Genomic DNA, 14,328 nt, shown 5'->3' on the forward strand with positions numbered 1-14,328 from the left:
TCCTTGTAATCGGTTCCCTCTTTCTTACCCACTCTCCCTCCGCCTTCCCAGTATCACCACTCACACCACTGGGATCATCCGCCCGTCACAGGTTCATTAAATGTCTTTAGTAAGACATGTGATTAAAAAGACTTTATTATGAAATAGTCATGTTTGATATGGTGAGAAGGAGATTGTAGAACTGATATTAAATCATCTTGATTTTTGTACATCCTAACTTGAAATCCTTTGGTGAAAATAAGAGGCCAATGTTTGTTAGGGATGTTTTAGGAAAGAAAAATAAAAGGTCCGAGACAAGAAGTATTGGAAACTTAGTTATGAAAGAGTATCAACAGAAATGAATGAAGAGGATTGGACATATTGATGAGTCTTGTGGATGCTCACATTAGATACTGTGTGTTATTGTGTCTGAATAGTAACAGTCATGAACTTCACAGGAAAATTATTCATGGTGGGTCTTAGACTGGTAGCATAGGAACAGTATCTTTGTGTTTATGTGTGAAGCATTTTTGTTTTTATGTATAACTATCACATAGAAAAATATATTAGAAAAAAGATCCACTCTAAACAATTCAGCTTTAATGGTAGACTTTAGTCTCAGGTGAAAAAAAGTTTGGAAAATGTTCTCTGGCAATGCTTAATACACTAGACAGGAAACTGTGGCTTGTACCTGTAGAGGGGAAGAAAGAACTTCAAAGTCTCAGTCTGTCAAATGCTAACACTCTGACTTAGAACACTTAGCTAGAGTTAAGATAGCAAAGGTTCTCCGCACTAAATGGAACCAGCATTTATCAACACAGACTCTGAGATACAGATTAGAATTCAAAGTGAAAGTCTCACTCTCTATCCTCTGTGATAATAATTTATATTTATTGGAGAAATTTAAGAATAGTTTTAATATTTATTATTTTAGGCTTTACTTTTTTTCTGTCAAATATTAGTGAGCCAACTTTATAGTTTCATTTTCTTTTAAAAGATTAAATAACAATAAAAATTAAAATATTAAAAACTGAACCAACTTTAAAGTGGGCCAAAAGGGAGATCAAATGATAAGATATTTTAACCTACCTCCAGCTGCCATACTTGACCTTGCAGCACTCTCTTTGAGAGCAAGGCTGCTCAGACCCATGGACTATTCATGCAGAATGTCTAAAGTACATGGGACGTAAGGCTCACCATCCTGGCCTGGAAGAGAATCAGGGTTGGTCCTAAAGTGACATCCTTGTTCCTCGCCACTTTAAAGATAACTTTTCTATTGAGATTTTCCTCTGTTTTTTCATTGTTGGGTTTTGTACACTTGTTTCTTGCTTTTGTTTTGTATGATTTTCTGTATATGAAATCCAGGGCAGGGAAAATTATAGAGACAACAGCTAGATTAACAATTAACTAAGAAGATAGAAGGAGAAGTTGAGGGGGAAGCAGTTGCTAACTGTGAGTATAAGAAAGAAGCAGATTCTGAAATTGATTGTGGTGACGATTGCACAGTTGTTCTGAATATGTCTCACCCAGTATATTGTATGATATGTGAATTATATGCCCACAAAACTGTTAACATTTTAAAAATTAAAAAAAAGATTAAATAACAAAACTTTGGGTCAAAATAGCGTGAAAGCCACACTAAAGCTTCCAAACCATGAAGAGCTTGGGACTTTGAAACATGCATTTGAAATTCTCGTGGTTGTTTCTCAGGCATAAGTGAAAGCAAAGATTGTGGTGTGGTCTGTATTGAAGTAAGCCACGAATCCAAACCTCCATCCACACTCACTGTCCTCAAGTTGATTGCGCAGCTTAGCAGCCCCGTGGGACAGAGCAGACCTGGCCTGAAACTCTGTTTCAGAGAAGAAAATATCAGCCCTCTCCTGAGGAGCAGCTGGTGTTTTCGATGTACTGACCTTGTGCTTAATAGCCGATGAATAACCTTGGCGGCCAGGGCTCCTCTAAGCCATGAAGAGCAGACTTGTGTTGGATAAAAATGGGTAGCTGGAGCAGAGAGAATGGGTTTGTGCGATATGTTGACAAACCATGCAGAGATTTGTCCAATGACTCTTTTACCATAGACAATTACCATTTGAATGAATATCTACAGAAATGAAAAAGCAGACTGACTTAATAAAACCACATTTTAAATATACCTATATGATTTTACAATTGCTTGATTAAATTAGACATTTTCCCAAACTCATTCGTATATAGACATATTTGAATATTAAAAATCTCTCCCATCTCCTCAGTGAATACTCCAATTGTCCTTGGTATTTTAATGAAGTCCTGAGGAATTTTCTTCTTCTCTCAACTAGTGTACCAACTAGTAGTCTGCAAATACCAGCCAGAAAGGAATTTCTTGCCCCCACCCCTAAGTTTTCAGTGCCATAGGAGGGAGGGAGGACTTTAATGGAAGTGCCTTCCCAGCCTTGGCTATTGCATCCAGCCTGACACTAGAACATTTGTTATTGGCAAGTTGAAAATGTTTAAATCATGAAAGATTTACATGAATGATGTAAACTTTGAAATGTTTTGTGGCATGTTCATTCACACTAAATCAGCCTTATGCCTCTTTATACCTTTCTTTCAAGATACTTATGCAAATCCCAAATGACAGGAATGGATTTAAAATTATTTTCAGCATCTGAAGATTAGCAAAAAAAAAAATGACAGACATATAACGCACGGTGCTTTTTTTTTGGAGGGTGAAAACTTCCAGACCTCACGGGCAGGATCAGACTGGAATGTGAATAGATCAACAGACTAAAGCTATTCATTTCCCCTTTGTTAATGAAGAGGCTTAATTCCTTATTCTCAGCTGCCCTCACATTCTTGTGGGCATTTGGAAGTAATAGCATCCTGCCCTGCACAAAGAGTTCATGTCTGTGTTCTTCTTGCATTGTCTTGAACTTAGCCTGGTAGGGTTTTACATATTATAGAGTTTTGAGGTCAGTTATCCACAGAAGTTCTATTTTTTTCATAAAAAAATTGTAATATAGATGGCAACAAAGATTTTGGTATGTATTTTCTGGCCATTTACTAAATGTGATTAATTGCCTATCAATGAATAGAATGTGTTTATTGATACCTTTCTTGGTGAGGTACTTAGTTTATTGTGCCAACCTGACTGATAAACATATGTGGGGTTAATTGAACGGTGGAGGGATAAATGGCTCCATGAGCCTCGTCTGTCTAGTTCTCGGGTCTCTTGCTTTCTCATGGTTGGACGAGGGTGCAGCTGCCTTAGCCAGTTCCCTGCTTTAGCTGGCAAGGCTCAGTTCCTGAAAGACCTCCCTGAGGAGAAGCCACATGGACCTACCTACCTTTATATAAACTCTCTCTTATACATGAGTTTCTGTGGATTTGTTTCTTTAAAGTACCCAGACTAATACACTTGGTTTTCAGGTGGGTTTTTTTTTTTCATTTTCTCCAAATAACTGCTTCTTTTGTCAGACTCAGCATAGAGTAAAGAGCACAAGTTTTAGTGTTAATTTATTTAAGTATTTCACCATCTGATGGAGAATATTAACAAGGAAATAGACAATTGTAGTAAAGTACTGCAAGTACAATGGAGGATACTTAGAGTTTTGAGTCTGGCTGTGGCTTACAATGCTTTCTGGGGAGATCTATAGGCTGGGTTAGGTCCTGTGTGGACTCAATCACTATTTCTCTACTCTTCCTTCACATTCAGCGGTACCAGATGCTTAGAGGATAATTAGAGCATAATTCATCCTCAAAGAGTTATCCAGGAACTCTATGGCTTGACTGTTTCTCAGAGTACAACTTGATGAGAAAAGCTCTTCTGCTGGCTCGTGCTATATTTCTTTTATGGAATAGTCCTGGATTAGGCTACCACATAGCTGTGGAGATGCTGATTTAGGAGGTCTCATACTCACCTTGGACTTAATATGAGCTCAGGCCTCTGGGTTCATGGCAGTCCCTCATTGACCCTTGGACTTTAGTTGACATCCATTTTCTAATTGCAGTGCAGGATCCAGTCTATAGCATCTACTTTCAGTGGGGATGATGGCAGGTTAGCACACAGGGTGGTCTCCTTAGCCACCTATAGCTTATAAGGCATATACCAGGTTCTCTTTCTGGGTGGTCATATCTATCTCCTCTGAGAAAATTTCACACTCTTGCTCTGCAACCCCAAGGGACTACTGTAATAAGTGTCCAATTTCATGTCCTGTCAGTGAGATGATCTGATACTTTCTTGTGTTGATCTTAAGCTAGGCTGGAGGAGAGAGAGCCATTCTTTCCATCAACGGGACTGTTCTCTTCACTCTGACTACATCATTTAGTCAATAAAAACTATGAGATACAGGCTACACCCACATACATAAAAGACAAGAAGTAATGCTAATGACAAATCATTATCGAGTGACAAAGCATTAAACAGAGGTATTTATAAGGTTGAGTAATGAGCACATCATTAAAAATCACTAGAGGCCCTGTTGGTCAAGTAGGTTACATTTTGACCTGCTAAACACAAGCTCAGCAGTTCGAAACAACTAGCTGTTTTGTGGGAGAAAGAGGAGTTTTCCCACTCTCGTAAAGAGTTATAGTCTTAGAAACCCACAGGGGCAGGTCCTCTTGTCCCATAAAGTCACTATGAATCAGAATTGACTAGATGACAGTGATTTGGTTTGATTTTGACATAAGGAGCTCAGTGAGAAAGCTGGAGGGAGAAGATACGAGCTCAGAGAGAAGAATGTTTGCATTCATTATTTCAGGAATAGTGAATTCCACCCTACAGTTTGTAGCTCTAGGGGTGGATAGATGAGGTGTAGTAGAGTGGAAGTCATTAAATTTTTCAAGGAAGTGGAGAGACGGCATGTCATGGCTTTCAATGGAAATGAGAATATTGAGGATAGAAACAAAACTTATTATACATAGATATCCTTTGTGCACATAAACCAAGTTGAAGGATATTTCTCTTGAATGAATCTTAAATGCAATCTAATACAACTATTTGTCAGAATCCAGGAGTTCAGTAGGAAACACACACACACACTCATAGGAAAGACACACTCTCATACACACATACACCATACACACAATCTTAGGTGATTCTATTTGAAGACCAATAAGCAATAATTAATATTAGCTATGTTTACGATACATGGTGACACTGTAGGGTAAGCATTGGACTGCTAACTGCAGGGTCAGTGATTCAAATCCACCAGGCACTCTGTGGGAAAAAGTTAAGTTTTCAGCTCTATGAAAAGGTTACATCTTAGAAACCCTATATAGGGTTGCTGTGAGTTGCAACCAATGTAATGACAGTGCATTTAGTTTTTTAAAACATATTAATTTGTTATTTGTAATAATTTGTGTTATTCTGGGTACTTTAGAGAAACGAATCCACAGAAACCAGAGAGAGTTTTATATAAAGGGTAAGTGCACATCAAGAAAACATCCCAACCCAGTGCTGCCCAAGCCCACAAGTCCAACATTAACCCATATGTCCAACACCAATCCTCAAAGTCCTCCTCCATCTCACAAAACAGACACAATGATGCTGACTGCAGGAGGAAAGCCCAGTCAGTGAATGTGTAAGCATCTCAGCACTGGCAGGGGTCTCCACACGGCTGCTCCAGCACCCAGGGCTGCATTGGAGTAGGTCCATGTGACTTCTCCTTGGGGATGTCTTGCAGGAAGTGAGCCTTGCCAGCTGAAGCAGGGAACTGGCTAAGGCAGCTGCACCCAGGTCCAACCATCGGAAAGCAAGAGACCTGAGAACTAGAAAAGTGAGGCTCACCGAGCCGTTTATCTCTCTGCCCTTCAATTAACCCCACATGTGTTTATTGGCCAGGATGACACAATAAACTACCTCACTGTGAGTTGCAATCAATGTAATGACAGTGCATTTGGTTTTTTAAAATGTATTAATTTGTTATTTAAGCAATATTTTTAATTGGAAATAATATTGAAAATATTTTATTCCCATCATGGCTTATAATATGATCACATAGCTAATAATAGTAACAGTTCTGGATATTTCTGAAGAGACTATGCAACCTGTTCTCATTCATAGGGTAGGTAAATCAAGAGGGAAAAAAGAAGATGAAGTCAAACAGCCGAATAGAAAAAATTTAAAGGGCAGCTGGAGAAGATAAAGCCAAATATTATAATGACATGTGCCAAGACCTAGAATTAGATAGCTCAAAGGGAAGAACATGCTCAGCATATCAGAACTGAAAGAATTCAAGAAAAATACTCAAGCTTCAAGTTTCAATCTTGAAAGGTTCTATGGGTAAAATATTGAACGATTCAGGAAGCATCAAGCGAAGATGGAAAGAATACACAGAGTCACTGTAACAAAAAGAACTGGTCGATAGTCCAGCATTTCAGGAGGTAGCAAGTGAGCACGAATGAGTGGTGCTGAAAGAAGAAAGTCAAACGGTATGGAATGCCTTAGACCAGTGGTTTTCAACCTTCTTGGTGCCGTGTCCCTTTAGTACAGTTCCTCATGGTGTGGTGACCCCCAGCCATAACGTTACTTTCCTTGGTACTTCATAACTGTCATCTTGCTACTGCTATGAATTGGGTGACCCCTGTGAAAGGTTGTTCGACCTCCAAAGGGGTGGTGACCCACAGATTCAGAACCACTGCTTTAGGAAAAATAATACTTCAGGAATTGATGAAATTCAGATGGAAATGTTTCAAGAAGCTGAGGAAGCATGGGAAGCATTCACTCGTCTATGCCAGGAAATCGGGAAAACTGCTATGTGGCCAGATGACTGGAAGAGATCGTACTTGTTCCCATTCTAAAGAAAGGTGACCCCGCAGAATGTTCAAGCTAGAGATCAAGATCATTGATATTACATACAAGTAAACTTTGTTTAAGATCATCCAACAATGGCTGCAGCAGTACTTTTACAGAGAACTCCAGACGTTCAGGCAGGAATCGGAAGAGGGCATGAAACAAGGGGTATCATACTGATGTCAGATAGATCTTGGCTCAAAGCAGAGGCTACCAGAAATATGTTGACTTGTGTTTCACTGGCTCTGCAAAGGCATTCAACTGTATGGACCATAAAAAAGTATGGATAGCATTGAGAAGAATGAGAGGTCCAGAACATTTCAGTTTGCTCATTCAGAACTTGTCCATGGATCAAGAGGTAGTTGTGTGAACAGAACAAGGAAATAGTAGCTTAAATTCAAGAAAGGTGTGCATCAGGGAGGTATCTTTTCACCATAATTGTACAATCTGTATGTTGAGAAAATCAAAATCATCAGAGATTTTGGAATATATGAAGAAGAATGCAGCATCAGGATTGGAGGAAGGCTTGTGAACAACTTGCAATATGCAGATGACTCAACCTTGCTTGCTGAAAGTCAGGAGGACTTGAAACACTTGCTGATGAAGATAAGAAATTGTAGCCTTCCTTACAACTGAACCAATGGGTAACATGATAAATGAAGAAAAAGTTGAAATTTTCAAAGTCTTTGTCTTGCTTGGCTCCACAATCAATTGTCATGGACACTGTAGTAAAGTAATCAAAAGATGCATTGCAATAGGTAAATCTGTGCCCAAAAACTCTTTAGAGTGTTGAAGAACTCGGTTGTTTCTTTAAGGACTAAGGTGCACCTGACTCAAGCCATGCTATTTTCAGTTGGCTCATAGGCATGTGGAAGCTGAATTTTGAATAAGGAAGACTGGAGAAGAATGAATGCATTTAAATGGTGGTGCTGGAGAAGAATATTGAAATTATCATGAATTGCCAAAAGGAAAAGCAAAACTGACTTGGAAGAAGTACAACCAAGATTCTCCTTAGAGGCAAGGATGGCAAGATTTCATCTTACATATTTTGGATATAGTGTAAGAAGAAACCAGTCCCTGGAGAAGAACATCATGTTTGGTCAAGTGGAAGGGCAGCGAAAAAGAAGGCGCCCCTCAATGACATGTATTGACACAGTGACTGCATCGATGGGCTGAGGATGGTGCTAGCAGTGTTTCTCTCTGTTTTGCCTAGGTTCACTATTAGAGGAAGGCTTATTAATAATCTGAGATATGTAGATGACACTACCTTGCTTGCTGAAAGTTATGAGTAGTTCAAGCACTTGCTGATGAAATTCGAAGACTGTAGCCTTCAGTAGGGATTGCAACTCAATTATAAAGAAAATCGGGAGCCAACTGGGTGGCACCTAACAAAAAAATAGTCTGGGTTTGAGCCCAGGCAGCAACCTCCAAAATTCTGAGTACTTAATCACTATGCTATTAATTGTATAGGGTTAAATGTAAATGTTTCTAACAATAGGTTACAGAGAAGTATTTCTTACTTAGAAGTAGAACATATCATCTGTATATGGTAGACTCACTTGTGAAAAAGAATCCAACAAACTTATCAGAAATAATCTAAGATTCCTTGGGTTGATAACTAGGCTCCTTTTTAATGGGATACATATATTCAGGCCTAGAAGGCATTATGGATGGTTATGATCTGTTATCCAAATTTTGTAACAACAGAGTTCCAATCTGTTGACCTAACTTCCATTTCAGTATAAATGTAATATTTTAACTCATAAGCAGGTTTTTATCATTAGAAATTTACAGACTTGGGGAGGGGAGCAGTACTCTCGCTGAGTAATTTTTTAAAAACCCAACTCACTGCCATCGAGTCCAAGGTTTATGAGTCCAACTATTTACAAGAGTAGAAAGCCCGGACTTTCTCCCAAGTAGACGCTGGTGGTTTTAAACTGTGGACCAAGCACAATGCATAATGGAATAGAATGAGAGAAAAATATGGAACAGAAGTCAAAGACCAAAGGTACTAGTCAGGTATACACAGGTGGGGTCCCTGAGCCTCGAGACTATGGTTTTTCTTTACCCATCAGTTCTGGAACTGAACACACCCCTGTGTTAGAATAGCCAACCAGTTAAGATCAAAAGGGCGGCATTTACCCAAGGACAAAGTTCAGAGGGTTAGGATAAAAGGAGGAACAGGAGCAGGAAGCAGAGGGAGAAAGAAGGTGTGGCAGTTGCATGATCTGGTGTCAACTTGAGACTGTTGGGAGTGAAGGGGTGGAGTTTGGCCTGTCAGGTTGCTGCTTGATGACCTCATTTGGAGATACTATGGAGATAAATAGCTCATTGGAGGTGAGACACACATGCTCTCTGCTTGATGTTCCTGCTGACAAGACACATGGAGCTATGCTGGAGCCCTGGAGCTGGAGGAGCCACATGGAGACCTCTACCAGTGCTGGGATGCTTACAAAGCCACTGGATCCTCAGGACTTCTCACCTGCTGGCCTGTGGTCTTCCTGCATTCGGTGTCGTTGCATGTGTTTCATGAGTCTGAAGAGGACTTTATAGAGTATCGAACATTTGGGCTGGTATCAGACTTGTGGATTTGGTCTGGACTGGGCTGGGGTGTTTTGTCAATATTCAATTGCTCTTGTATATAAAGCTCTTTCTTATACACATTTGAGCATCCTTGGATTTGTTTCTGTAGTCAGCCCGGACTAACACAGCGGGATAGACCACAGTCCATTGAGGGAACTAAAGAGTATCAAACTGATTATCTGCTCAGTAAACCTTCACCCAATTCCCAATACAAAAGTTATTTGTGTGGCATCTGCTTACCTCGTCAATCTCACCCAGTGGTTCTCTTTCTGTCCCCAGGATGCTCTAGCCACAAGGGCATCCTCTCTGGAGGAGGCTGAACTCCTGACTGGCTTAGAGTTCTTGTCTGTGGTGGCTCCTTCTGCCTGAAGCATGGTCTATGCCCTTCCTGACATGGCCTCCTTCTCCTCCACCTCTTCCCACTTTACATTTTATTTCCTCAAATGCACCTTCCACCACTTTCCAAGACAGGTCCGCACCCCCTTCTCCCTGTTGTTCTTTACTCTTGTGGTTACCTCTTGGGTTTCTTCTTGTTAGGACATGGAATTAGTTGATCATTACTTTGCTTAATCATTTTCTGTCTCCAGAACTAGACTATAAGCTTCTTCAGAGAGGAGCTTCGTCTTATTCACCATTGTGTGAGGGTGCTTGTGTTAGTCTGGGTTGACTAGAGAAACAAATTCATGGAAACTTGTGTGTATAAGAAAGAGCTTTATATAAAGATTAATTGTATATATATTTATTTGTTTGTTTGTTTGAAAACATTTTATTGGGGGCTCGTACAACTCTTATCACAATCCATACATCCATCCATTGTGTCAAACACATTTGTACATTTGTTGCCATCATCATTCTTAAAACATTTTCTCTCTACTTGAGCCCTTGGTATCAAGAGTAATTGTATATTGGGAGAACGTGCCAGCCCGGTCCAGATGAGGTCCATCGGTTCGATGTTGGCACATTTGTCCTGTGCTAGGCTGTGGGTTCCTTTTCAGACTCATGCAACACATGCAGAGGTGCCGAGTGCAGGAGGATTGAAGGCCGGTGGGTGGAGGCATCTCGGTGCTGGCTGGCAGGGGTCTCTGTGTGGCTCCTTCAGCTCCAGGACTCTAGCTCTAGCTCCATGTGTCTTGTCAGCAGGAAGACGAAGCAGAGTCTGGGTCTGGCCTCCAGTCGTGCCTCCAAGTGAGGTCATTAAGATGGAATCTCATGGACAGGCTGAGCTCCGCCCCTTCTCTCTTAATGGTCTTGGGTTGACACCAGATTATGTAACTACTACAGGGCTTTAACATTTTTAAGGAAAAAAGTCCATTCTCTTTGAATTCCATTTCGCCCATGAATGTTTGGAAACCTCCTCATAGGCTTAGTATGTGCTGAGTAGAGTTGGGCATGAGGTTTCTATGTGTTGGAACCGGCTTGATAGTGTCCTGCAACAACAGTCATAAGAAAAATGAAAACCAAACGGATGATACCAGCAGGAAATGAGAAGATAACATTTGTAGAGGGGGTCAGTAAATATATGAAAGGCTGTTCAACTCTGCCCCATCATTTAAGGAAGAAAGAAAGAAAAGAAAGGGAGGAAGGAAGAGGAAAATGGGGTTGTTTTTGACTTTCCAGATGGACAAGAATTCAGAAGTTTGGCTGTATCTGTTAGATCTGGCTGGAAAACAATCCCCAGTAGGATAAATTAGTGCAATGGTTATAGAAAACAATTGGCACTAGCTTTGAAAACATCAAAGACATACATCCATTGACTTAGGAATTCCAAATATTTCCCACCCAAGAAGGCAAATACATTCCAGAATATCCATTATGGCATTGCTTACATTTATAGCAATATGAAACAACAGCAAACACCTCTTGTCCTAGGAATCCTTGTAAGCATTTCAAATGTAGTAGCTTATGCAATGCACAGAGCAACCCTATGAACTTGTTGCTGTCATTATATACCTATTTTTTGGGTGTGGAAATTAGCTGATAATTTCCGAAGGACACACATCCGCTACGTGTCAGAGCTAAGGATTTAACTCAGAGTGTGCACACAATCATGCTGTACTATCATCTGTCATTGTTAGGGTCAGTCCAGTCGGTTCCCCCTCATAGAAACTAAAATAAGAAAAAAATGTTAATTTACTAACTTAAAGAAATATTAGTGTTTTAAATGAATTTTTAATAATTGAGAATATATTTTAACAATATTATTTCCTATTAAGAAAACAAAAATAATCATTTCAATTGTCAGCTTCATCTAATTACTGATAATGAACCAAGCTTTGAGGACAAATAAATCTTTCTGATATTTTACTAAGTTCCAGTCTCTCATTTTCTCCTGAGATATGTTGTGGTAACAGTATAAATTCAGAATTGAGAGAAATAACAATAAAATAGCGTAGTTTAGTTCTGTCATCCAGAAAGTAGTTGGATATGTGACTTACTATGTCTAGGTTCCTGTCTCCTGTGACCTGATGGTTGATAATTCTGGGCCTAACAGCTCCAAGATGGGAATAATTGAATGTGATCTCTAGGCATTAGAGAAATGATCCATTGAAACCAAGGTTATGGTAGGAAATATTCTGAGGCAGAATAACCGCAAAGTAAGTTAAAACTTTCTAAACCTAAGTATAGCATAAAAAATATTTAGGGATTGTAACAAAATACAAACTATAAATGAACCAGTACTCTAGGGTTATATCTAAAAACAAAGCAGATAAAGTTAATTAAGAAGAGAATGATAATCCTTTAGCCTTAACAGTGAACACATACTTGCTGATTATTTTAAAAGTCTGGCTTTTACTTTTGCATTTTAAATAGGCTCAAAAAATCTGGTGGGTTGGATAAAGGTTAAGGGGGATAAACCTGTTGAAGTGGTGAAAGGATGTAAATTAGGGTGATCATACATCTGCATTTATACTTTTCCTCGGAAGCATGTTTGTGATTGACAAATTATGTTCTATTTCATAACCATTTTCAAGTGAGTGGAAATGGTCATGAAGATATTTAACAGCTTTTCCTTATCCCTCTAGTGGCTTAAAGTAAAGAAGCTAAGAGAAGTAAGAAAATGAGCTTTTTGTATGGCTCCATCCTGATTATATAACACTTCTCAATGATTTACTATTTACTCTTAGGATAAAGTTCAAAATGTGTAACATGGTTTAGAAAGCTATTTTTGAACCTGTACCGCTTTCCTCCTTAGACTTTTCTCTTTACAAACTTTCCCTCATTTTTAACTCTGTTAGGCTGGGGTGTCTAGAGAAACAAAACCAGTGACACTCCTATATGTATAAGAAAGAACTTTATATCAAAAAATACATGAAGAACCCATTCTAGCCCAATCCAACTCAAGTCCAAGGATCTGATACTAGCTCGGGCCCTCTTGAGGCTCAAATAGCTGTAGACAATGAAACAGAAAGCAGATGTGGGGAGCAAGGAGCTCACAGGGCGGCTGCAGAATGAGTGCATTCAAGGTAGGGGGAACTTGGCAGGGCACTAACACCTCCCAGGACTGGCAGCCCACAGGAAGCTTCCCCTGGAGGCAGACAGAACCCAAGCAAGAAGGACATGAAGGACAAAGTTCTTAACCCCAAGGAGGCATCCACCCCTACTGTGGTAATAAATTCTTTTGGAAGCATTAATACCAAATTAGTCCCAAGGAGTTGGAGATTGTAGATGTCCCAGATGTCCAAGTTTTATAAGATGCTAGTCAACTCTATTCTCCCCCACCTGGCCCTGACTCCTCCCTCTTATATTCCTAAACATTTCTGCATTCTTCAATTGCTGCAGTAGGTGCCACAGAAACACATGAAAGTTTGAAGAAATGTCTCACTGGGAAGTGGGTGTTGTTTAGTCCAAAATCTGAAGGTCAGGCAGCAATAATTCCCCTTACTACTCAGAGGGCTCATGTTACTTGTAGCATGGTGGGATTGCAGGGAATCTTGCTCATAATTACTCACAGGCAAATCTTAGAAATATCTTTACAGACCCTAAGGGAAAAGTTATTTGGTGGGAGTAGCATTGAGTATCAGTAGCATTGAGTATCAGTGGTGTAATCAAATTAACATATAACCTTTCATCCTAATATAATAATCTATTCCCCACCCCCAGACAGTTTCTTATTTATGCACATATCACCTGGGTCCTCCAGAGGATGTTTCCAGTAGACATTGACTGCCTACTAATCTTAATCAGCCATGCTTTTTCCTAGGACACACCAAAGGAGTTTTTCTCCTCTCAGCTGTAGCATGTCATTCCCTACATCCATTATAAGGAAAATATAACCAACATAACCATTAAGGAGTGTGATCCCATACACGCCCTCTGTTAAAGTCATGTATTAATTTCACCCTATTCCTGTTTATTAGTAGGTAATGCTCTCAAATATTGGACAATAGCCCCGGGCTTATGGAATTATGAATTATAATATATCACATAAGGGATTATGGCTGGAAGGACCATTTTAATTGAGTATGGCTCACCTAATTTCACATACATAGAGGTTCAAGTTGACATAAAGTCTAAGTATTACAAACTCCTTGGAATGTTTTTGTAGAAACACTCTCTCTGGTCTGTAGACTAAAGCCAATAGATATTTCCTACTGCTTTCCCTTAAAAAAAAAATGTTATTAGGGGCTCATACAACTCTTATCACAATCCACATGCACATCAATTGTGAGAAGCACATTTGTACATTCATTGCCCTTATCATTCTCAAAACATTTGCTCTTCACTTAAGCCCCTGGCATCAGCTCCTCATTCTCCCCCCCGCCCCAGCCCCTCTCCCTCATGAACCCTTGCTAATTTGTAATTATTATTTTGTCATATCTTACACTGTCCGACATCTCCCTTCACCCACTTTTCTGTTGTCCGTCCCCCACAGAGGAGGTTTTATGTAGATCCTTATAATTGGTTCCCCCTTTCCACCCCACCCTCCCTCCACCATCATGGTATCACCACTTTTACCACTGGTCCTGAAAAGATCATCCGCCCTGGATTCCCTG

The sequence above is a fragment of the Echinops telfairi genome, unplaced genomic scaffold (genome assembly GCF_000313985.2).
Source record: "Echinops telfairi isolate 266 unplaced genomic scaffold, ASM31398v2 ScPeMD7_18;HRSCAF=68, whole genome shotgun sequence".
In the NCBI taxonomy this organism is placed as follows: Eukaryota; Metazoa; Chordata; class Mammalia; order Afrosoricida; family Tenrecidae; genus Echinops; species Echinops telfairi.